General features: G+C 43.8%; 1 pseudogene; it reads left to right on the top strand.

The window, feature by feature from the left end:
- Nucleotides 1–305: 305 nt before the first annotated feature.
- On the top strand, nucleotides 306–979 carry LOC128627205 (40S ribosomal protein S6-like; annotated as a pseudogene).
- Nucleotides 980–23,474: the final 22,495 nt, after the last annotated feature.

The raw sequence follows: 23,474 nt of genomic DNA, 5'->3' as shown, positions 1-23,474 counted from the left end.
AATAAGTAGCATAGATATGGTAGGTAGAAAATAGATAGGGGGGAGGGCAGGAACAGTATGGGAAATGTAGAATCTAGGGAACTTGAGAAAGGTGGTCATAAACTAAAGGGAGGGAATGGTGGGGAAGGGGGTGTGCAGGGTGGAGGGGAATGAAGGGGGAAATAGAACAACTGTAATGGCATAATCAATAAAATATATTTTAAAAAAGAAAAGGGAAAAAAATAAAGTATTAAGTTCCAGTTTTTAAGAGTTTTCCCAAGCTGGCTTCTTTCTGTGGCTCCTTAGAGGCAGTTTGCTGCTTCAGGATGAAGCTGAACACTTCTTTTTGGCTGCCAGAAACTCATTGAAGTGGACAATGAATGCAAACTTCATGCCTTTTATGAGAAGTATATGGCCACAGCTGTTGATGCTGACGCTCTGGGAGAAGAATGAAAGGGTTCAAATCAGTGGTGGGAATGACAAACAAGGTTTACTCATGAAGCAGGGAGTCTGTACTGAGTAAGGGGCATTCCTGTTTTAGACCAAGGTGGACTGGAGAAAGAAAGTGCAAATCTGTTCCCAGTTGCACTGTGGATGCCAATCTCAATGATCCCAACTGGGTCATTGTAAAAAGAAAAAGGCGGAGGAGAGGGGACTATGGAGATATTCCTGGTCTCACTGATACTTCTGTGCCTCATCACCTGAGGCCCAAAAAAGCTAGCAGAATCTGCAAACTTTTTGATCTCTCTAAAGAAGATGATGTATGCCAATATGTTTTGAAAAAGACCCTGAACAAAGAAGGTAAGAAACCTAGGTCCAAAGCACCCAAGATTTAGTGTCGTGTTACTCCACGTGTCCTGCAATACAAACATCATATATTGTTCTGAAGAAACAGTGTATTAAGAAAAATAAGAAGGAGACCACAGAATATGCTAAACTTTTGGTCAAGAGAATGAAGAACCTGAGAAGAATGCTGGGAACAGATTGCCAAGAGTTGTAGGCGATCCTGAGAGCTTCCACCTCTAAGTCTGAGTCCAATCAAAAATGAGTTTTTGTAAGAATAATGCATAAATAAGAATGGAGATTTTTTTCCTGGGCAAGGAGATGCTTCTTTATTGGTACTGGGGCTGTTCCTGAGGGAGTGGGGTCATTGGATCCTCACCCTCAGCTACTTCCTCCTGCAGGGGATACTCTGTCCCAAGGGCACCTCTTTCATCAGCTTCTGTAACAGGCAGGAGTGGTAGGCAGTGGCATCCTCCCCAGCCAGTGGCTGCAGCACACGTGCAAGTAGTGCTCAGCAGTCATCTCCAGCTCCTCTACCTCATACAGAGTGGTTGGGTCCAGTGAGTGGGCATTGATGAGGCTTGCAATATACTCTTTGTACTGTGCCTGGCAGAGACCCGCATAGCCAGTGGAAGACTCCTTGACACAAGCTTCATCCTGGACAGATTTTTTTTAAAACGAGTTTTCCTAAACTGAATATGTCACCAGATAACATGTCCTTCCCACTAGAGAAGTTGTTAATTTATTCATTTATACATTAATTTTCTCACTCACAACATCATACAGTGTTCCCTACATACACAGTGGTAGTTTTTAAGAATATTAAGAACTTTTTAGAACTCTAAGCCTAATTTTATAGAGACAATTTTTGCTTAAGTTAACCAAAGTTGGTTTTTAATTTTGCAATGAACCCTTAATAGAATAGCAGTTCACATAAAGTGTGAGATGCAAGCAAATAGACTCTCAGGGAAAAGGAAAGAATCTGAGGCTGGTCATCTTCCCTGGATAGGGCAGAAGCTATTTGTGGTAGGCAGTCTTTCAAGATGGCTCCTGCTATTCAGGCTATTGTGTAACGTGGACCCATGATTTGCTTCTAACAATGAGTTTGATAAAAGTGATGGGATATCACTTCCAAGATTAGATTACAAAAGACTCTGACTTCCACCTTGCTCTATTGCCTTCTATGTTTGCACACTTTAATAAAGCAAGCTGATATGTTGGAGAGGTCCAAATGACAAGGAACTGAGGGTGACTTCTGACCAAAAACTCTTTTTTAAAATTTATCTTTAGAGGGGAAGGGAAGGAGAGAGGGAGAGAAACATCAATGTGTGGTTGCCTCTCGTGAGTCCCCTGCTGGGAACTGGCCTGCAACCCAGGCATGCGCCCTGGCTATGAATCGAACCCCAATCGTGTGGTTCACAGGCCTGCGCTCAACCCACTGAGCTACACCAGCCAGGGTGACCAACAACTCTTAAGGAACTGGATCCTGTCAACAACCATATTAGTGAGCTTCATCATGGATTTTTCATCAGTCATATCTTCAGAGGAGACCACAGCCTTAACTAATACCTTGATTGCTGCCTTGACTAAAGGGTGCAAATAAACTGTGCCCAGATTCCTGCCATACAGACATTGTGAGATAACAAGTATGTGTTAAATTCCTAAACTGAGAGTAATTTGTTATGCACCAATAGATAACTAACATTAATTATTTAGGGATGGGAACTTTCAAGTCATAGCATGTTGCTTACGGTTTCCCATAATGAAGTACTCTTTGAGACAAGGCTCTGGGGTACCTAGTGGCTGCCACAAAAAAATATCACACAGGAAATGAGGAATTCAAGAATTATGCGTGATGGCATTGCTTTAAACTCTATTGGACAATTTAAGGAAAGAGATTGGTAAAAACAAGGTCATAAATTACTTTTCTGTTTCTACTTCCTTTTACTTTTATTCTTCCCTTCTCTTATTTTCCCCTACCTTCCTGAAAAATGCAATCCTAAAAGTATTAGGCAGGGCAAAGGAGGGAAGGCATTTGTGGCCAAAGACGGTGGAACTATGGAGGCACAAGGTAGAGTACTGCAAATGAATTGAATAGGGAGAGCATTTGCATAGGAGGGCTGTCCAAATGAAGAGTCAGAACCTGAGCTGTCAGAGGAAGGCATTCACATAGGATTGTGGTCTTGCATAGGTGTCAGAGTCAGAAGTTTGAGAAGGACAACACGCAGAGGAGGAGCTCAGTGAGGTGTCACAGCCTGAGCAGGGTAATGAAAGTGTGTTAGTTATCTCTTGTGGCATAAGAAATTACCCCCAAATTTAGTAAGTCAGAAAAATAATCTTTCACTACCTCATTGTTTCTGCAGGTCAAGAATACAGATAGGGCCTGTTTCCGTTTTGTGCCAAGTGGGGCCTTGGCTGGCAGACTGATTGACTGAGGGCTGAAATCATCTGAAGCATTGGCTGAGACTTCTATAAGGTGGCTACTTCATTCCTGGAAAGTCAGTGATAACAAATTGGCTTCTTTCCATGTGGGTCTATCCAAACATGGCCATCTTCACAGGACTGTTGAGTGGCCTCATGAAGCAGGAGATAGAATAGAAAATCCTGAGACACAGCAACTGTCATAATTCAGCATCCTGCTTTCTGAGAATCACCTTGTGACAGCTGATGATAATTAGTACTGTGGTTTTCTTCCTGAGTGGAAAATCAAGGAGGATTGTGGGAAATTGCATGTGTAGAAGTTTAAGTAAAAATCCTCTGAAGCCTGTAACCATTCAATAGAAGGGAGCCATTCCCTGGCCAGAGATGGCCCACTCCCATGTGTTGGGAAGTGTACTTTCCTTAATAAATTTCCTGCTTATTTTGCTTTACAATCTCTGTGTTATTAGTCCAATTCTTTGTTCACAATCACCAAGAGCCAGGACGCCATCTCCATCTGAGCCAGCCAGGAGGTTTTCTGTGAAAATGCCAGAGTGGTAAGAGCCTTTTCACCCCCTCCAGTGGTTGGAAGAGACTTTCATTCTCTCTGTCTCCTTTATGCCTTGGGACACTGGCTCTTTGAAGAGAGTTTGTCACTTTTGTGATAGGTTGGGCAGTTAAGAGCCAAAAGGGCACCTGCCACCTAAATGGACTCCCAAGTGAGAATTACCTGGTCATGGATTAGGATTAGAGACTAACTTCCCACCAAGCACGAGACAATATCCACGCATGAAGGCACTCTAACACATAACATTGCTCCTTCCCTTCAGATTTCCATTCAGAACCATTGTAACTCTTGGAAAGGGTTGCCAGGTGCACATCCCTTCTTTGCTATGTCCTCTTGTACTATCAGCTTCATTTACAAGGCAACCACATTCCTCCTAAGACTTGCTTTACCCACTAAATTTTGGCCTCTATTTGTACCTCTTCCCTGTGTGTCTACATTTGCTGAACTGAGGCCAAGGTTGGTGAGCCCTTTAAAATCCTTCTGGAGGCCTTCCCAACCCAGGTTAGGTTTGTAAAAAAAGATAAGGAAGAGCAGACATAGTAATCAATTACGAAATGCAGAGGAACAGAGGAAACTAGAAGTTAATCAATTATGAAAACATTTCAAGTAGCAGCAGAGGAAACTAATTCAATTTCAAGGAAACTAGTTTGAGGTAACCAATTATGAGGAGCAGAAGAGACTAGTTCAAGTTAATCAAGGATGAGGAACAGAGAAGAGTTCATCAATATCCTCTAGTACTTTAAAAGCAGTTTTTCTTTTGGTCTTAGGAAATGTTTCAAATGACTGGTAAAGTCTCCTCCCTACAACTCCTTGCAGGAGTTCAAATTAGCCAGTCTCTTGAGGCAGACCATGTCCAATTTACTGAAGCCTCTGAATTATATACCAGGAAAGAGGGTACAATTAGTCCATGGCAACTCTAGTTTGTTTTCTGCTGATCAGCACACTCAAGCCCTCTTAATTTCACAGAGATGTCTGGTAGCTTAGAACAGTGGGATAATGGGGGATGCCCTATAACCCAATAGAGAACTCTTGAGGTAAATGAAAAGGGACGCTTCTAGGGAGCAAGGGAATTCCACTCTCTTTTTCTTTTCCCCAAGTATGCCACAGACAAGATGGGTAATACACCCTTTATCCCCTTAGAATCCCCGTTGGGGTGCATTTTTAGAAATTGGGAGAAATTTGATCCTAAAATCTCAAGAGAAAGAGGCTAATTTTTTTTTCCAGTATGGCTTGGCCTCAGTAAAAACTAAGAGTTAGGGAATTTTGGCCTGAAAGTGGTAGCAAATATTAAAACACCATATCCAGTTAGACCTGTTTTATAGAAGGTTAGGCAAATAGTCAGAAGTTCCCTATCTTCAAGCCTTCATGATACTGTATCACAACCCAGTCCTTTGCTCTGAGCTAAGGGACACAGCCCTTCTAGGGGTCAATAATGACATTCCAGTTGGCCCCCTTCTCAGTTTCCCACTTGCCTCATAGGAGGAACCAAGTAGACCCCGGAGTCCTGAAGCCTCTGCTCCAACCTCAGAGGAATTAACTTCTCCATCCTACTACCAGAAACCAGTCCAGCAAGGCATACTCATAGCAGAGCTGCATATCTCCCCACCAGTCCTGCCCTCCTGACCCTAAGAAAAGTAGCAAGTACAGAAGGCCCTATGTGGGTACATGTACCCTTTTCAATAACTGACCTGCAGCGGTGCAGGGCTAGACTAGGAAACTTCTCTGAGGATCCCTCATGCTTCACTAGTGACTTCCAAACCTTAACCTTTGTCTTTACATGTTTTGGAGAGACCTTTATATAATCCTGACCACTTGTTGCTCTCCAGAAGAAAAGCAACAAATCTAGGAAAGGCCCACACACACGCATGCCAACCACATGCTCAAAACCCCAATGACATAGGACCCACAGCTCAGGCATTCCCAGATCAGCATCCTGAATGACACTACAATACAGTGGGAGGGAACAGAAATAAAGACACTATGATATAGTGTTTATCACCATAATAAAAATTGTATTAAAACAATAGTGAACTATGATAAAATCAAGGAAGTCATGCGGGGAAAGAAGGAGAACACTGCTCTTGTCTGTAAGCAACTGGTGGAGGCATTCTGGAAATATACTAATTTAGATGCATCCTCTCCAGAGGGCCAAGTACTAGGAGGACAACACTTTATCAGACAGTCAGCCACTGATATTTGTAGAAAGCTTCAGAAATTACAAATGGGCCCACAGACTCCTATAGCCCAGTTAATAAATATTGCCTTCTCAGTCTTTAACAATCGTGTCTTGCAAGAAAAGAGCAGAGCCAACATAGGAAAAAGGGGGAGGAAAGCAAGCCAAACCAGCGGTGCAAGCTGTTAGCAGCACAGTTGGCAATGCCAGGCTATCTCAAGGTAGCCCAGGAAAGCCACAAAAATGGCAAGGGCAAAAAGATTGAACATGCTTTAAGTGTAAATGTTCTGGACATTGGGCGAGGGATTACACTAGGCAACCCCCAGGACCATATCCCGTGTGCAAAGGTGAAAACCCTGACCCCTGGCACTGGAAAGTAGACTGTCCCTATTCCCAGAGTGGAAAAGGGTCATCACCTAGGCCCATGGCAGCACAAGGACTGAGGGCACCCAGGGAGCAGATCGATCCCAGCCTACACCAGCATTTTGATCTCTAATGAGGAACCCTGGGTAACTCTGGATGGGGCAGGTAAGAAAATGAACTTTCTTGTTGATACTGGGGCCACTTATTCTATCCTCAATTCTTACGCTGGACCTCTCTCCTCTAGGTCAATTAATATTATGGGTGTTGAAAGAAAATCTTGAACTTCTTTTTATACATCCTCTGTCATCTGTCAATTTGAAAGCCAAATTTTTAAACATTCTTTTCTAATTATTCCACAATGTCCTATACCATTACTAGAACTAAACTTTGGCCAGATTAGGGGCCATTTTGAGGTGTCAGGAGGTTCCAGTTAAGATCTATAAAAGTATGTTAGCTGATGAAAGAAAACTAGCAAATGGCATCCAGAACAAATTTTACAAAAAGTAGGTCCCATAGTTTGGGATGCTGGAGTTCCTAGAAAAGCTAAGACAGCCCAACCAGTTCAAATTCACTTAAAGCCCAGGATGGCCTATCCCAGTAGGAAACAGTGTCCTGTCAAACAGGAGGCCCTAGAAGGTCTGCAGCCCATCACAGAGAAATATGTAACGCAGAGTTGCTAGTGCCCTGTCAATCCATCTGAAATTTTCCAATTCTCTTCTGTTCTTAAATTGACAAGGAAATACAGATTGGTCCAAGATTGAAAACTAGTTAACAAGGCTGTGGTTGCCTTCCAACCTCTTGTAGCCAACATTTACATCATACTCACACAAGTACGAGCCTATACTCAGTGGTACACAATTTTAGACTAAAAGATGCCTTCTTTGGCATCCCTGTCCACCCAGATCCCCAATACCTGTATTGTATTTGAGTGGACAGACCCCAAAACAATGACCCCTCAGCAATATACTTGGATGATACTATGACAAATGTTTAGAGATAGCCTTCATCTATTTGCAAAAGCATTAGAAAATGATTGAAGGGAATTATAATTACAAGAGTGAGCTGTCTTACAATGCAGCCCTCAAAAGAAGCCTCAGATCATAGTACCATCCAAACTCTGAACTTTCTTGGGGACTGGGGATATTGAATCTCTAAGAAAAAGGCCCAGCCCTGGCTAGTTTGGCTCAGTGGATTGAGCGCCATCCCATAAACCAGGGAGTTGCTGGTTCAGTTCCCAGTCGGGGCATATGCCTGAGTTGCAGGCTAGGTCCCCAGTGGGAGGCACGTGAGAGGCAACCACACATTGTTCTTTCTCTTCCTCTCTTTCTCCTCCCCTTCTCCTCTCTCTAAAATGAATAATAAAATCTTTTTTAAGAAAAGAGAAAGAACTTCCGCCAAGATGGACGCATAGGTGGAGATGCGGTGCTTCCTCACACAACCAAGTTTAGAGACAACTAAATATTAGCAACAGAAAACCCAGCCAGAACACAGAAAATTGAACTTTTTGGAAGTCTGATAACAACAAATTCTTCAGCCTGACCGGTAAGAGGGACGAAACCAGCAGCTGGTGGAGCGGGGTAGCACAGCAAAACTCGGTCAGACGGACTCAGACGGGTGGAATCCAGGCGCAGGGTTGGACCTGGTGGGCAACTCAGCAAGCAATCTCAGGGAAACAGCGAGGGAGCAGGGCTGCGGGTTGACTGTGGTCACGCATGCCTGTGTGGATAGACGAGCGAGGGAGTGGGCGATTGGACAAGAGCCAGCAGCCCCAGAGGCAAGTGGCGGAGGGTACCGCCATTTCCCCGCTCTGACCCCGCCTCCACATACAGCGTCATAACCCAGCGACCTGGGAGTCCAAGGCTCCGCTCTTCATACTTAAGGGACGCGAACAGACCAAAAATGGCTCAAGAAGATCTCAAAGTCCCAGAGCCTATAAATCTAAGCAATGAAGAAATAGCAAAAGTCTCAGCCGCACAGTTTAAAACACTGGTGATCAGGATCCTCACAGAACTGGTTGATTATAGCCACAAATTAGACAAACATATGAAGGTGAAACTAATTGAAATGAATGGAATTGCACAGGACACCAATAGGGATGAAAAGGAAACTGGGACTCAAATCAATGGAGTGGACCAGAAGAAAGCAAATAATGGCCAAACAGAAAAGAGTGAAGAAGCAAGAATTCAAAAAAATGAGGAGAGGCTTAGGGACCTCCAGGACATCTTTAAACGCTCCAACATCCAAATTATAGGGGTACCAGAAGGGGGAAAGGAACAGCCACCAGTGGAAAACTTATTTGAACAAATAATAAAGGAGAATTTCCCCAATCTGGCAAAGACAATAGACTTCCAGGAAATGCAGGAAGCTCAGAGAGTCCCAAAGAAGTTGGACCCAAGAAGAAACACACCAAGGCACATCACAATTATATTAGCCAAGATTAAAATGAAGGAGAGAATCCTACAAGCAGCAAGAGATAAGGAGACAGTCACCTACAAAGGAGTCCCCATCAGACTGTCAGCGGATTTCTCAAAAGAGACCTTGCAGGCAAGAAGGGGCTGGAAAGAGGTATTCCAAGTCATGAAATCCAAAGGCCTACAACCAAGATTACTCTATCCAGCAAAACTTTCATTTAGAATGGATGGGCAGATAAAGTGCTTCTCAGATAAGATCAAATTCAAGGAGTTCATCATCACCAAGCCCTTATTATATGAAATGTTAAAGGGACTTATCTAAGAAAAAGAAGTTAAGAAAACATGAACAGTGAAAGGACAGCAAACTCACAGTTATTAACAACCACACCTAAAACAAAAGCAAACTAAAAGGACAGCTAGATCAGGAGTGGAAACATAGAAATGAAGATCTCAAGGAGGGTTATCAACAGGGGAGTGGGAAGAGGAGAAGGGGGGAGAAGGTAGAGAAAATAAGTAGCATAGACGGTAGATAGAAAATAGATGGGGGGAGGGCAAGAATAGTATGGGAAATATAGAATCTAAAGAACTTGAAACACATGGTCATAAACTAAGGGGGGGTAATGGTGGGGACGGTGGGGTAGGGTGGAGAGGAATGAAGGGGGGAATAGAACAACTGTAACAGCATAATCAATAAAAAATAAATTAAAAAAAAAAGAAAAAGGACCAAATTACCAGACAGAAAGTAAACTGTTTTTTTCAAGATTACATTTACTTATTTTTGGAAAGAGAAGAAGGGAGGGAGAAAGAGAGGAAGAGAGAAACATCAATTCATAGCCTCTTGCATGCTCCCAACCAGAGACCCAGCCTACAACCTAGGCATGTGTCCTGACTGGGACTCAAACTAGTAACCTTTTGAGTCGCAGGCCAGTGGTCAATCCACTTAACCACACCAGCCAGGGCAGAAAAGTAAACTATTTAGGATATATTCTCACCCCAAGATCTAGACAACAGTCAGAAGAAGGAATAAAAGCAGTCAGTGACCTAATACCATCTGCTACCATACAACAACTCTGCTCTTTCTTAGGAATGGCTGGATATTGCAGAATTTGGATCCCAGGCTTTGGATTAATTGCAAAACCTTCACAGGAACCTATTAAGGGACCAGATACCAAACCCATTATATGGGGAAAGAAACAAAATCAGGCTTTTAATAAAAGTAAGTAGCCCCTAGTTGAGGCCCCCAGCCCTAGGCATCTGTAACTTAAACAAGACTTTCTGTTTATACATAGCAGAGAAGCAGGCAATAGCCTAAGGGGCCTTAGTCCCATGAACCTGGACTGGTTGCATATTACTCTAAAAATCTAGGCAATGTAGCAACAACCAGGTGGCCTCCATCTCTAAGAGCAGTTGCAGCCACAGCTACGCTAACAGAGGAAGCTGCAAAGTGAACTCTCAGGCAGAGGTTAAAAGTCTTAACTCCATATCCGGTACAAGGAGTATTAAATATGAAAGAGTATTTCTGGCTAACAGGAAATAGGTTGACCAAATATCAGGCCCTTCTGGACGATCCGGAAGTAACTGTAAAAACCTGTAATAGCTTAAATCCAGTCTCCTTCATGCCTATAGAATCATCTCCAGACTTGATGCATTCCTGCTCAGACATTATTAATCATACCTATTCCAGGAGAACTGACTTGCTAGACCAATCAGAAAACCCTGATGAAGAGTGGTTCACTGATGAAAACAACTTGCATAGAATGGGCAGAGAAAGGTGGGATATGCAATAGTTAATGTGAAGCATGATCCCTTCTACCTTCGACCTTGGCCCAAAAGGCTGAAATTTTGGCCCTTGCCCAAGCTCTTATTCTAGGACAAAGAAAAAAAAAGGGTTAATATCTATACAGATTCCAAATATACCTCCTTTGTTCTGCATGCTCATACTGTCATATGGAAAGAAAGGGGGATCCTTACTCTTAGGAATTCTACCATTAAACACAGACCGGGTATCCTAAATCTATTTGAAGCAGGTAAGCTCTCTGAGCAAGTGGCAGTCATGCATTGCAAAGGTCACCAGAAGGGTATGTCCCCTATCTCCCAGGAAAATAGAAGGGCAGACCAAGAGGCAAAGAAAGCAGCGCTAGGGACTATTGAACAGCTGAGCTTATTCCCCTCTGTGGATGGCTCAGATATCAAGCCCAACTATACATCTGAGAAATAATTAGGGCTTTGGAGCAAGGGACCATCCATGAAGGACCTTGGATATACATTTGCCAAAAACTCTTCCTTCCCCAGGCCTCCCAGTAGAAATTTTTAAAGGCTTTGCATGACTCCTTCCACATAGGAAGGGATGCCACAAAAAAAATGGCTTACAAATTATTTGTAGGCAATGTACTAACAACTACCATAAAGGATATTTGTCAAGCCTGTGCCCTTTGTGCCCACAACATCCCTGGGGAAAAACAAAAAAACCCTTTCCCTGCTGTTAAGAGCCTATTCAGTGAAGAAGGACCTATCCGGGAGAAGACTGGCAGATTGACTTTGTCAAAATGCCTCCCTGTAGAGGATATAAATAAAGAATAGATACCTTTATTGGATTGACTGGGGCATTTTCAACAAGGGCAGAGAAGGCCACAGAAGTAGCAAAAGCTCTCCAAAAGAAAATAATATCCCAATTTGGTCTTCTATGCTTCCTATGAAGAGGTAATGAGCCACCCTTTACATTAAAGATTATTCAATCAATCTCTGAGCCTCCTGGCATAAAATATTACTTTCATTCTGCTTGGAGACTTCTCAAGGTCCTTTGAGAAAGTAGGATCGCAAATCAAGCCTTGAAAAGGGCATTGGCAAAGCTCTGTCAAAAACTTTGGAAAATTTTGGCCCTGGCTAGTGTAGCTCAGTGGTTGAGCACGGGCCTGTGAAGCAAAGGGTCATAAGTTTGATTCCCAATCAGGGCACATGCCTGGGTTGCAGGCCAGGTCCCCAGTGGGGGACACATGAGAGGCAACCACACATTGATGTTTCTCTCCCCCTCTTTCTCTTTCCCTTTCCCTCTTTCTAAAAATAAATAAATAAAATATTTTCTAAAAACTTTGGAAAATTGGGTTAAATTACTACCTATAGCACACGTGAGAATCAGGGGCTCCCCTGAGGTCAATACTAGACTCAATCCACTTTACATGCTAAATTGTAGGAGTTTCTTAACTCTAGATCTAATATTTGATACAGAGACCCATCAAATAGCTAAGTATATAATAAACTTAGGACAGGTACAAAAAGCACTACAGGTATATGAAAATAAGGTTTCAGTTGCTCCCAAAGGAGAATTCTGGGGGATTGGGTACTTCTCAAAATTTGGAAAGAGGGACCCTGTACAGAAAAACTTAGTCCTAAATGGAAAGGACCATACCAGGTTGTCCTAAGTACCCCCATATCTGTGAAGCTACTAGGGGTAGATAGTTTTGCCCATATTTCTAGAGTAAAACCACAGATCCTTCCCCAGATCAGCAGAAGAAATGGACTCTACCTATGCCTGTGAACCCTTAGAAGACCTCAGATTCCTGTTCAAAAAGAAGAAACCATAAAGGTGAGTCAATATTAAACCTCTTCTGGCTAACAATCTGCACTCTTGCTACTCCTTCTTAGGTCAATAACTCCCTCTTGCAAATTACCCAGGATTTGTTCTGGAGCAATACTTCTAACAATTGATGGACTGCCATCACCAACCAAGTTATAGTGGGTGAGGAATAATCCCTAATAGTACTTTGGGCAAACAAACTACCAATAGATAGTCCTAACCTCTGGCCTTGTATCTTTCCAGTCTTGAACAGTGCCACATCAACAAAATGATGCTCCAAGGTTTTCAATGAACCCCTAAGGAATCCAATGCCAACACCTTACAATACCAGGTGTCCATGCCAGTCTTAGGAGCTCCTCCCCAATCACTAGATAAGATAGGGTGAGAGTTTCACGGTTCTTAGCAGGCAGGGTTTATTGTCCTATTCCAGCAGGAATTAAATATGGAAGACTGGCTACCTTTATCAGTAACCTCCCCCCCAAAAAAAAATTTCTGAGAACCAGGTCTCTCAGTGGGGAGTTGAAACAGAAGATGGAAAAAGAAACCATGAGACACTGTAGCTGTCATCAGTCAGCATCCTGATTTTTGGGAAAAAAATCACCTTGTGACAGCTGATAACAATTAGCATTGTGGTTTCCTCCCTGAGTGAAAAATCAAGGAGGATTGTGGGAAATCACATGTGTAGAAGTTTAAGTAAAAATCCCATAAAGCCTGTAATTGTTCAATAGAAGGGAGCCATTTTTTGGTCAGAGATGGCCCACTTCCATTAATAAATTTCCTATTTGCTTTGCTTTACAATATCTATATCTATGTGGTCAGTCCAATTCTTTGTTCATGACCACCAAGAGTCTGGACCCCTTCTCCATCTGCAACACTCACAACATGGCAACTGGCTTCCCTGAGATCCCTGAGATTCTCAGTGATCCCTGAGAACGAGCCAGGAAGAAGCCATTTTTTTTTATTACCTAGACTAGAAAGTCTTGTAGTGTCATTTCCATCATATTTTATTCATTAGAAGTGAGTTACTAAATTCAGGTACCAGTCAAGGAGAGGGGTTCTACTTTTTTTTAAAGATTTTATTTATTTATTTTTAGAGAGAGGGGAAGGGAGAAAAAGAGGGAAAGAAACATCAATGTGTAGTTGCCTCTCACACCCCCCCCCCCACTGGGGAACTGGCCTCCAAAGGGGTTCCACTTTTTGAAGAAAGGAATATCAAAGAGTTTGCAGACACATTTCCAAACCATTACAGAAGACATGGAGGGGCAGTCTGGTGCGTGGGCTCAGAGCCTAAGCAAAGTGAAAAGGGTATACACACAGAGGCTGGGGAGGGGGACAGCTAGCATTGGTGTCAGAGCCCCAGCAAAATGAAGAGATACACATGCAAGTGTACGTATCCATGCACGGATCCATGCAAGGATACACATCTTGCATGGATACACATCCATGCAAGAGATACACACTGGTGTGGGGAGCTGGACTTCAAGTGTATTTGAGGAATCCTGTGAAGTTTCTAACATCTAAGGATTCACCTGGAGATTTCTGAACCATTCTTGGTGGCACATCTAGTCAAAGCAGTTTTTGGGAGATTATCTTGGAAGTGACATCATCAAAGGGGTCCACAAGCCAATGATGCAACCTGACAAATTCTGAGAGGGAGCTAGACTAACAGGGAGGGAGGGGACAGAGAAGAGCAAAAGAAAAACTGTCCTAGGAGCATGTCAGTAACAGGGACGGAGAAAAATTCAATGAAATAAAAGTCTAGGAGGCAACAAGCTCCACGCCTGAAGGTTCGACCAGCGGCTGTAGTGATGCAGGTGTTCGGAGGTCCAGAAACCAGGGCTCTGCAACCCAGTGTGGGCTCTTGGCTTCACACAGGAAAGAATTCAAAGATGGGCCAGCCGAGGGTTTAAAGTGAAAGAGAGTATATTAGTAAAGCAATGAGACAGAGAGCGACTACTCCACACACAGAGCAGCCCCTCTCTAGTGGGTTTTAATTCTTTTTTAAAACTTTTTCTATTTTTTTTAATTATTGTTCAAGTATGGTTGTCTCCATTTTCCCCCATCACTCCCCCAGGATCCCAGCCATCCCCTTAATTCTTTTACTGAGGTGTATTTAATAAAAGGGTAGGGCATTCAGTGAGAGGAAGGAACATTCAGAATTTTTCAGGGTGGGGGGAAGATGGAGACTTCTCAGAAGAGCCCTCTAGGCCATTGTGTGTCCCTAGATGGGCTGTCCTTTTCTGATCATGGTGGGGAGAGGTATGGTATTTAGCATGCTACTGTGTTACAATGAGCTTATAATGAGGGTAAGGATTGCTGCAAGGTGAGACTAGTTGCCATGTTGGATTGAGCTGGTCTTCTGTTGGATCTAAGCCATAAATCTGTGGGGGATTGGTTTTACTGTGTCCTAGCACTTACAGCCCTTTGGCCACATACCCTATTCTATCTCAGTTGCAGTGAAGAGGTGATGACCCTTGGCTGTGGTGGAGGGTGAAGGAACAGAACCTCAAAGGGGGGCATTCCATTAGGCAACTCACTGCTAACAAAAACCCTGGAACTGAATAGCCCAGGTAACTGCTATGGAATAACAAAGGCCAAGAGAAAGGAGAAAGGAGGTATAAACAGGAAAGTGGAGTCTGGGAAAGTCCTGGAACTGAATCCTTGTATCTGGGCCTGGGCAAATTTCATGTCCTGGCGCCCGAAACTGGATGCAACATTGAGAGACAACGTGCATTTTTCAAGGCGGAGTTAAAAACAGGGTAGGCATCCTTTCTCAGTGGTTGAGACTAGTAAGCAGTCTCTGTAACTGTCAGGCAACTGGCCCTGGGCAGGGCGAGATAAAACTTGTAGCTGCCTGGGATGGACCTTATAGTTAATCAAGGTGTCCTGAAGCAGCATGGCCCTTAACTCACTGGTGCCTCCTAAAAACCTTTTGGGAGGAGGGAAGAGAACTGTGTAATTGTCCTCATTTTTTCAAAACTGATAACCAATTCCCTTTCCACAATCTCAAGGGCACTCTTGGAGGTAATTCCGTGATTCCAGAGACAAGTGCACAGCCCGAGGTGAGTATGGGAGACCCTGTATGAAAACATTTATTCTCCAGGGGAGGCCCGTGTGGAGGGAAGCCAAGGCCTGGGAAAGCCGAGGGCGCACACAGCTAATTATAATTGCAGGTACGAGCTTCGTAGAATGCTATCAGGGGTCGTTGAGGGGTTTGGGAGTAGAGGGAGTAGGCCATGGGCCAGAGGGTTTGGGTATTCTGTGTGGATGAGCTGAAGCTGGACGAAGGAAGCGATGCAGGTGTGAGCTTGGGGCGGGGGGAGGGAAAGGAGAGCGCTGCAAAGACCCGAAGGAACCGTGAATCTGGGGGCTGAAGCTCTGGTAGCACTAGACTGTGGCTAGGTAGGCAATGCAGCTCGTGAGCCGCCATTAATGGGTCTCGGGTGCCCAAAGCCGGCTCCCCACGGCAGGTTCGCGCCCACGCTTTCTCGGACTGCGACGCCGCGCCACGATGAGACGCAGTGGGCGTCACGGGAGGCACGGAGGTGCGAGGTGTTCGTTCATCTAGTCGGGGCTGGGTAAGTGCCCGTTGCTAAGCCCTTTTGACCTCAACAGCCACAAACAAGGAGGTCAAAGCCCAGAGAGGGTGGCCAGCCAATCTCGCAGCCCCCAGTCGGTCCCCCACTGCTCTACAGCAACCGACTGCAGAGGCCGCGCGCTTTGGGACCGAAGGAGCCCTAGGACCTGCCTTCACTCATCGCTCTGCATCTGCTTCTCCAGCTTCGACATTTCAGCCCGGTAGCCTTGGGGCCATCGACCTGCCCAGAAAGTAGCCGGGAGGTCATTAGCACACCAAAAGCAGGCCCAAATGGTGTCTCTGTCTTGTAAATGCAGAATCCGGCCCCAGGGGAAAGTGGAGCCCCAGGGTACCCCGAGCTCGCTCCAGCCCATCTCCCACCTGGAGCACATTTATTTGAAATGAATGTAAATATTTTGAAGCTTCCCTTTTGTCCGGGTCTTGCTCTTTGAAAGCAGGCTGAAGCCTCTGGAATTAGTAAACAAACCAAACCTGCTTTTGGCTGGGTGGGAACCGGATAAACATTTGTTGCGCTAAAAGAGGGAGGAAGGCAGTACGTAGACAAACGCGGGTAAATTATTACACAGCGCCGGCCACTCTTTCAGAAGACCATTTTGTGCACACATTCCAGGACAGACCCTGATTTGCACCCCACAGTGTTAGGGGTGCTGTTGCGTGGCCTTTGACCTTAGCTGCGTGGCTTTCCGCCCCCGCCTCGAGCAAAAGAAACTAGGTCACTGGTAGAGGCGTTGGTGGGCGGAGCCAAGCCTCAGTCCCATCCCGGTCCAGCTTGGCTGGAGCCCAGCACGGTTCCACTGTGGAACTGTAGGCAATCATAGTACCCGCAAAAGAAAATAGTAACTTGGAGCACTGACACTCCACCAGGCACTTTTTCGGAGCCCTTCACGTGGATTAACCTGTGAAAAGACTTAAGTCATCGGAATCGCTTCTTTCTAGAAAGGGTACATTACCTGCTCTCCATCCACCGCATGAGGTGAGAACAGATTGGGCGGCGCGCCTCGGTTGTTTATGGGGTCCCAATTGTGCAGGTATGCCACCCACGGCCAGGTACTTGTGTGTGCTGGGGAGGATCTGCGGCTGTCACCGGGGCACTATTTCGTGGTCCTGAAACGCTGCCAGGCCTCCACAGTCCTCAACTTCAAGGTTCTTTAATCCACTAAATCCTCCAAGCAGTTGCTGTCTGGTCTCCCAAAAGACTTGCCTCAAGCTGGGAAAGCCCAGTAGAGGAATGATCATTTTTCAACCACGGGAGCCAGTAACACTCATACGTAATGAAGCAAGGCACACAAAAGACAGAATTCTTTCCCACTCTCCCTCAGCCCAGGCAATCTCAGACTGCCCAACCTACCCAAACTATGGGCCAGGCTGTGGTGTATACAGAGGAAAGGTGGCTCACTGAGGAGCTGTCATACTCACTAGAAGTCTGGAGTTGGTCACCAAAAGAAATCCCAGCCTGAATTTTTCATAAGCATTTCTTAGAAATCCAATTCCTCCTTTTTCTCCTCCCCAAGGGCAGTTGTGGATGCTCTGGACCAGCTGAAGGGCACAGGGAAGGGAAGAAAAATATAGTAGAGGAGCCCCCCTGTATTCCAGTGACAGCATCTGGGTGCTGTCAGAGGACCCAGTGGGCAGGGTAGGAAGAGGCTGCATCACTTGGTTAAGAGAAGACACTGTGGCCTCCAACTGGTGATGCCTAGCTTTGTATATTTTCATCTGCCCCTCTACCCTTGGTGCTCACAGAGATCATTCCTGACTCCTCTAACCTGGCCTTTTTCCTCTGAACACCTCTGAGATCTCAACTGGAGCCTCACTTCTCCGGAAAGGTCTGAACCTCCTGCTTGAAAGGACAAGCAGGATAGGGTTTTTCTACCTGGCATATTTAGGACCAAGGATAGAACATGCTTCATGCCTATAACCCTTGGAAAAACGGACACCTCTTAAGTTGCTGGGTGACCTTGGGCAAGTCATTTATCTTTGTGCAGTATTCATTAAGTCTCCCATCAGTGAAATGGTGGGGTAGTACATCACTGAAAGGGAGATGTAGAGATATCTGCACTGTAAACTCTGCACCTGGAAGCCTGTTCACCTGTTACTGCAATCTCTCCTGAAGCTCCACTATTAAGATGGTAGGGAGAGAGAGTAATGTCACTGCCACACTGTCATCAGTCCTGGAAGTGAAATACCTGAAACCTAATCACCCTGGCATCCTGGTTTGGGTGAGTAGCAGTCAGAGGCAGATTAGCTTTCAGAGCAGGTGAGGTCTCTCTCCTATCGTGCTAGGGAGGCAGTCAACTAACACCATCTCACTGCTAAGATGGATCTTGCTTCCAGCAGGGTATCCCACTGCCTTCTGCATAGGAAGTGAGCCCAAGGAAACCTTCACTAACATTCAATACCTTCCTTATTCTGCTTCCGCCGTTTCTATCTTAAGGATATTAATCCCCAGCCTGCCCATGGTTATCAGAATTCTATTCCAGTATTTCCAAGATCAATATGTAAAATCCTATTATCCACTTTCCAAACCGGGACAAAATATCATATTCCTGGTTTTCTGTGCCTACTTTTAATTTAGAACCTATGGAAATAAGGAAGAGAGGATGATTGACTTACATGGGAGAGTGTATGACACATGATAGGGGACTGCATGAGTCCAGCAATGGAGGCTTGAAATCTTTGAGCCATGTTGTTAACAGCAGGGGAGGAGAGGAGGCGGGAACCAAGAGTGTGTTTGGGTGGCAAAAGGCTGTAAATGACAATACAAATACCAATGGATATGCACTAATTTCTGGGAGACAATGGGGAGTCATGAAAGTTTTTTAAGAGGAAAGTGCCTTACTAAGTTTATGTTTAGAAATACCTACTTGGTGGTACAAGAGTGGATTAATTTTTTAAAATACACTTTTAAGTTCACAGAGCAATTGCATATATATGGGATATAGAGCTCCCATATGCCTTCCTCCCAGGCCCCACATTTATTATTGTAGTGTATTTGTTACAATTAATGAGCCAATACTGATACATTAATTAAAGTCCATAGTTTACATGAGCATTCACTTTTTGTGTTGTACAGTTCTCTGGGTTTTGAAAAATGAATAATGTGGACCCACCTTTACAGTATCGCACAGAATCATTCACAACTCTGCAAAATCTTGGCACTTTGCCCATTCATTACTCCTCTTCCTCCCTCACCATGAGCCCCTCCCTGGCTTGATAGCTCACTTATATTGGTAAGTCTATTTTATATTTTCCTTCAATAAATATTTACTGAACTTCTTTATGAGTCCTCTAACACAGAAATACAATGCAACTAACAAATTTACTTCTAGTGGCTGCATTAAAAAGGTAAAAAGGTGAAATTAATTTTAATAACATTCTACTTACTCGATATATTTAAAATATTTTAACATTTAATCTGTATAAAAATTGAGATACTTTATATATATTTTTTGTACCAAGCCTTTGAAATCCAGTTTATATTTTATATATCCAGCACATCTTAAGTTGGTCTAGCCATGCTTCCCATGTTCAGTGGACACATGCGGCCAGGCAGTGCATTACTGTGTGGGGAGAAAGCAGGGATCTGAATAGACAATGTCCCTGCCCTCACGCAGTTTATAGTCTAGGGTGGGAGGCAGATAATAAAGAAGTAAAATAATTTCAGAGAGTGTTGTTATAATTCAATGCACCTGAATTATACAGAGACGAGGAAGCTGATTTAGATTGCTAGAAGCCGATTTAGTCGGGGAAGGCCTTCCAAGACTGAAATCCAAATGAGAGGCATTAAACATCAATTATCTATTGCCACAATAATGCTGCAGAACAAACCATTCCAAAATTCAGAGGCTAACATAATAACTAGTTATTATTGCTCATGAGTCTGTAAGTCAGCTGGGCAGTTCTGGTCCCAGGTGGACGCACATGTGCATCTGTGGGTGGCTGCAGGTCAGGGAGATGGCTATGCTGATTTTGGCTAGGCTTGCATGTTTGGGGTCTGCTGGCTGTTGACTGGTGTTGGATGACCTCAGCTCTTTTCAATGTGGCTTCTCACTCTCCAGCAGGCTAGCCCAGGCCTGTTTTCATGGTGGAAGCAGGGATCCAAGAGAGAATGTGGAAACATTCAAGAATTCTTAAGGCTCAGAACTATATCGTTTCTGCCATGTTCTTTTGGCCAACCCAAATTACAAGTTCAGCCCAGATCTGTGGAGGAGCTGCAAAGTCACATTGCAAAAGGTGTGCATATAGGGAGGGATGGAAAGTACAAGTAATTTTTGCAATTAATCTCCCATATGACTTAAAAAGCTCTCAATTTCACCAGGAAGTTATAAAAATTTTAACTACTTATGTGTGCCCAATATTTTATCCTCAAAATATAAACGCAAAAGTAAAACTGCAGGGAGAAATTGGCCCTGTCTGGGTAGCTCAGTTGGTTAGAGTATTGTCCTAATATGCCAAGGTTGTGGGTTTGATCCCATTGTCAGGGTACATGTAAGAATCAACCAATCAATAAATGAAAAATATAAGAAAACTTTAGAGAAAAAAAAGTTACAGGGAGAATTTGACATAATTACTCTTCAACTGGGAGGTTTTAATGTACCTTTTGCAATTATTGGTAGGCCAAGCACACATAAAACATTAGTATATCTTTGTAAAGATATAGAAGAGTGGAACACAATTTACTAGGTTTTCGGTCAACTAATACTTATAGCACAACTTCTGTGTGTGAGGCACTGTTCTAGATCTGCTGGGCAGATAGCAATGAACAAAAGCCAACAATCCCTGTCCTCAAAGAGTTCATATTCTAGTGGAAGAAAACAAAAAATAAACAAGTTACTTATATAAAACAAACATGATGATTACTTTGGGGAAAATGACAGGTAAAGGATGTATGAAGTGTGGGGGGGGCAAGGTAAGGAGCAGGCACTACTGGGCAGACACTTGAGTGAAGAAGACCTGAAGGAGGTGAGGGAGTGAGTCACGTGCATATCTCCAGAACTAGTGAAGGGAACAGCAAGTACAATGACCCTGACAGGAGCTGGTTTGGCAGGTTTTAGAAGTTGACAGAGGCAAACTTGGCACTGTGGGAAGAGATGGGAGTAGTCAGGGGCCAGATCATGCAGGACCTTGTAAGCCATGCTAAGGATTTTGGATTTTCCTCTTGGTGATGGGAAACCCCAGGAGGGTTTTTTTCTGGAAAGAAGGGGTGAACACGGTGGGGAGAAGACAGCTATTTCAAGACAAGAGTCAGGTAGCTGGGCTTTAGAGATTGCTGGGTACCAATCCTTGTCAGGCAACATGTCCCCAGGTAATTTTCCTAGTTTTGTCTTTCAACTACCTACACAGCAGTTTATTTCCCAAGAGATATCACCACCTCTCTGGAGCATATTCCAATTATCCTGGAAAACAAGGTAATTGGGATTACAGTAGTATTATTTTTTCCAGTCTCAGAATGAAAACCTATCCAGAGCAAGAACAAAACTCTAACTCCAGAAAGCACCCCTCTCTCCATTGGGAAAACTGTCAACAGTTTATGGAACCATTTATTCAACAAATATTTGTTGGGCACCTGCCATGTGCCACACGCACACATTCTAGGTACTAGGGATACAGCAGAAAACAAGACGGGCAATGATCGCTGCCCTCACAGGGATGATAAACATGTCAGAGAAACATACAAAATGTGACATCACATGAGAATATAAATGCCCTGGAGGAAAATAAAGTAGGAATAGTGAGCATTTGGGAATGTGGGTGTTCAAATTTAAAATAGGTTGGTCAGGGTGAGATTAATTGAAAAGTCACATCTGCCCACATGGGCAGAGTTGGAGAGTATCACAGAGAAAGGACAGTGCCTGGCCCACCTCTTGTAGGGCCTTGTAACACAACTATTATAAGGTCTAAGTGTACAATTTATACTTTTATTTCACATTTGATGACAAGGAAGGATTTTCTGTAAATGTGTTAATTTCTGATTTCCAGTTCTCTGAACTGAGTTTTATAAGTTGTAATATATTTTACTAACATTATCAGAAAAAAGACTGAGCAGCTCTATTTAGCAACTCCAGTTCTGAGAGTTCCCATGTCAGGAGTAGAACGAAGGCATAGTAATGGCAAAACAGATTTTTCTGTTTTCCTTGCAGGATTTTCTTTACTTAGCTAAAGTCCACCTAAGTGGAACCCAAGGTCAAGGGGATTCTGCCCTCCTCCATGCAGCATAGAGGAGGGGGTCCTGCTGTACCAAAGGGTACAAGCTTCGCACAGATCCGGGATTTCAGTTTCTGGCATAAATATGACAACAGGGAGAAAAAGCCCTGCCCAGCATGATTCGGTTGAGCATTGTCCCTCAAAGTCAAAGGCTGCTGGTTTGATTTCCAGTCAGGGTAGAAGCCTGGGTCACAGGCCTGAGAGGCAACCAGTTGTTTTGCTCATACTTCGATATTTCTTCCTTTCTCCCTACCTTTCCCTCTCTCTAAAATAAATTAAAATTTAAAAAACACCCAGAAAAAAAGTCAGATGTTTGAGAGTTTGCATAGAGGCAAGCTAGCAAAGAAGAAAGCACCTAGCTACCTGCTGTGTGAGAGGCAGATCTGAATGAAGAGAACCAATCTAGATGATGGAGTATAAACTGAGGGAACTTAGCAAAGAAAAGCAAAATAAAAATAAAATAAAGCTGGTTGCCTATGTGTTATTTAAACTGGAATCCAGTTTGCTCACTTTGGCGTGGAACTTGGGGCCAAGTAAAGGGAAGAGGGGCCTTCAGGGCATTTGCTTGCTACATTGGAACCGAGGAGGTAAAGCCTGCAGGCCTAGAGCCTGGGCTTCCTCCAAAAGGGGTCCTACGGTGGGCAGGCTCTCCACTTGTCTCAAGTGGGGGGCATATAAGGGTCAAGAGGTCTACCTTAGCTCTGCTCCATACTCATATACTAAACTTCCACATACTTAAACACAATTTTTTTATACTTTTCAAATCATATATCATTTTCTACCAGATCCGAGAATGTCTACAATAATGGAAATCAAATATTTAAGAAAAAGATCAACTCCCTCATCAGTTGCAATGCCTTGAGTGAACGCCAACCTCTCCATTTTCTTGCCTGTAAAATAGTGATTAACAGGCAAGGACGCATGCGAGGCTTTCCAGAAGAGCCCAGCCTCATACATACTTGACACAGAGTAGGTTCTTAATGTCCCCTCTTGCTCCTTCTTCATCCAAACAAACAAACAAACAAACAAACAAAAAATCAAGCTGTTGCCAAATGCTATGCATATACTTTAAATCAGCAATTGTCAACCTTTAATGTGTGGACCAGCCACCTTGGGGAATCCTGTTAAAGTGGAGATTCTGATTCAGTGGAGTTTGGTTGTGAACAGGAATGCTGTGTTCCCAACAAGTTCCCAGGTCAAGCTTATGCTGCTGACTAGGGAATCATTCTTTGAATAACAAGAATTTAACACTACTAAGTTCCATTACTTAACACTATTACCATATAAAAAGCCCTCAAAAGAGCTCCACAGATTGTCCATTTCTTTTTTAAAAAGGAACTCTTCATTTTAGCTTAGTGCCATCACTGACCCAGTCAGTTCCCAGCACCAACCAGGCCAGGGCACAA

The sequence above is a fragment of the Artibeus jamaicensis genome, unplaced genomic scaffold (assembly GCF_021234435.1).
Source record: "Artibeus jamaicensis isolate MK-2021 breed Jamaican fruit bat unplaced genomic scaffold, CSHL_Jam_final contig_332, whole genome shotgun sequence".
Classification (NCBI taxonomy): Eukaryota; Metazoa; Chordata; class Mammalia; order Chiroptera; family Phyllostomidae; genus Artibeus; species Artibeus jamaicensis.
This window is presented reverse-complemented; position numbering and strand designations above follow the sequence as displayed.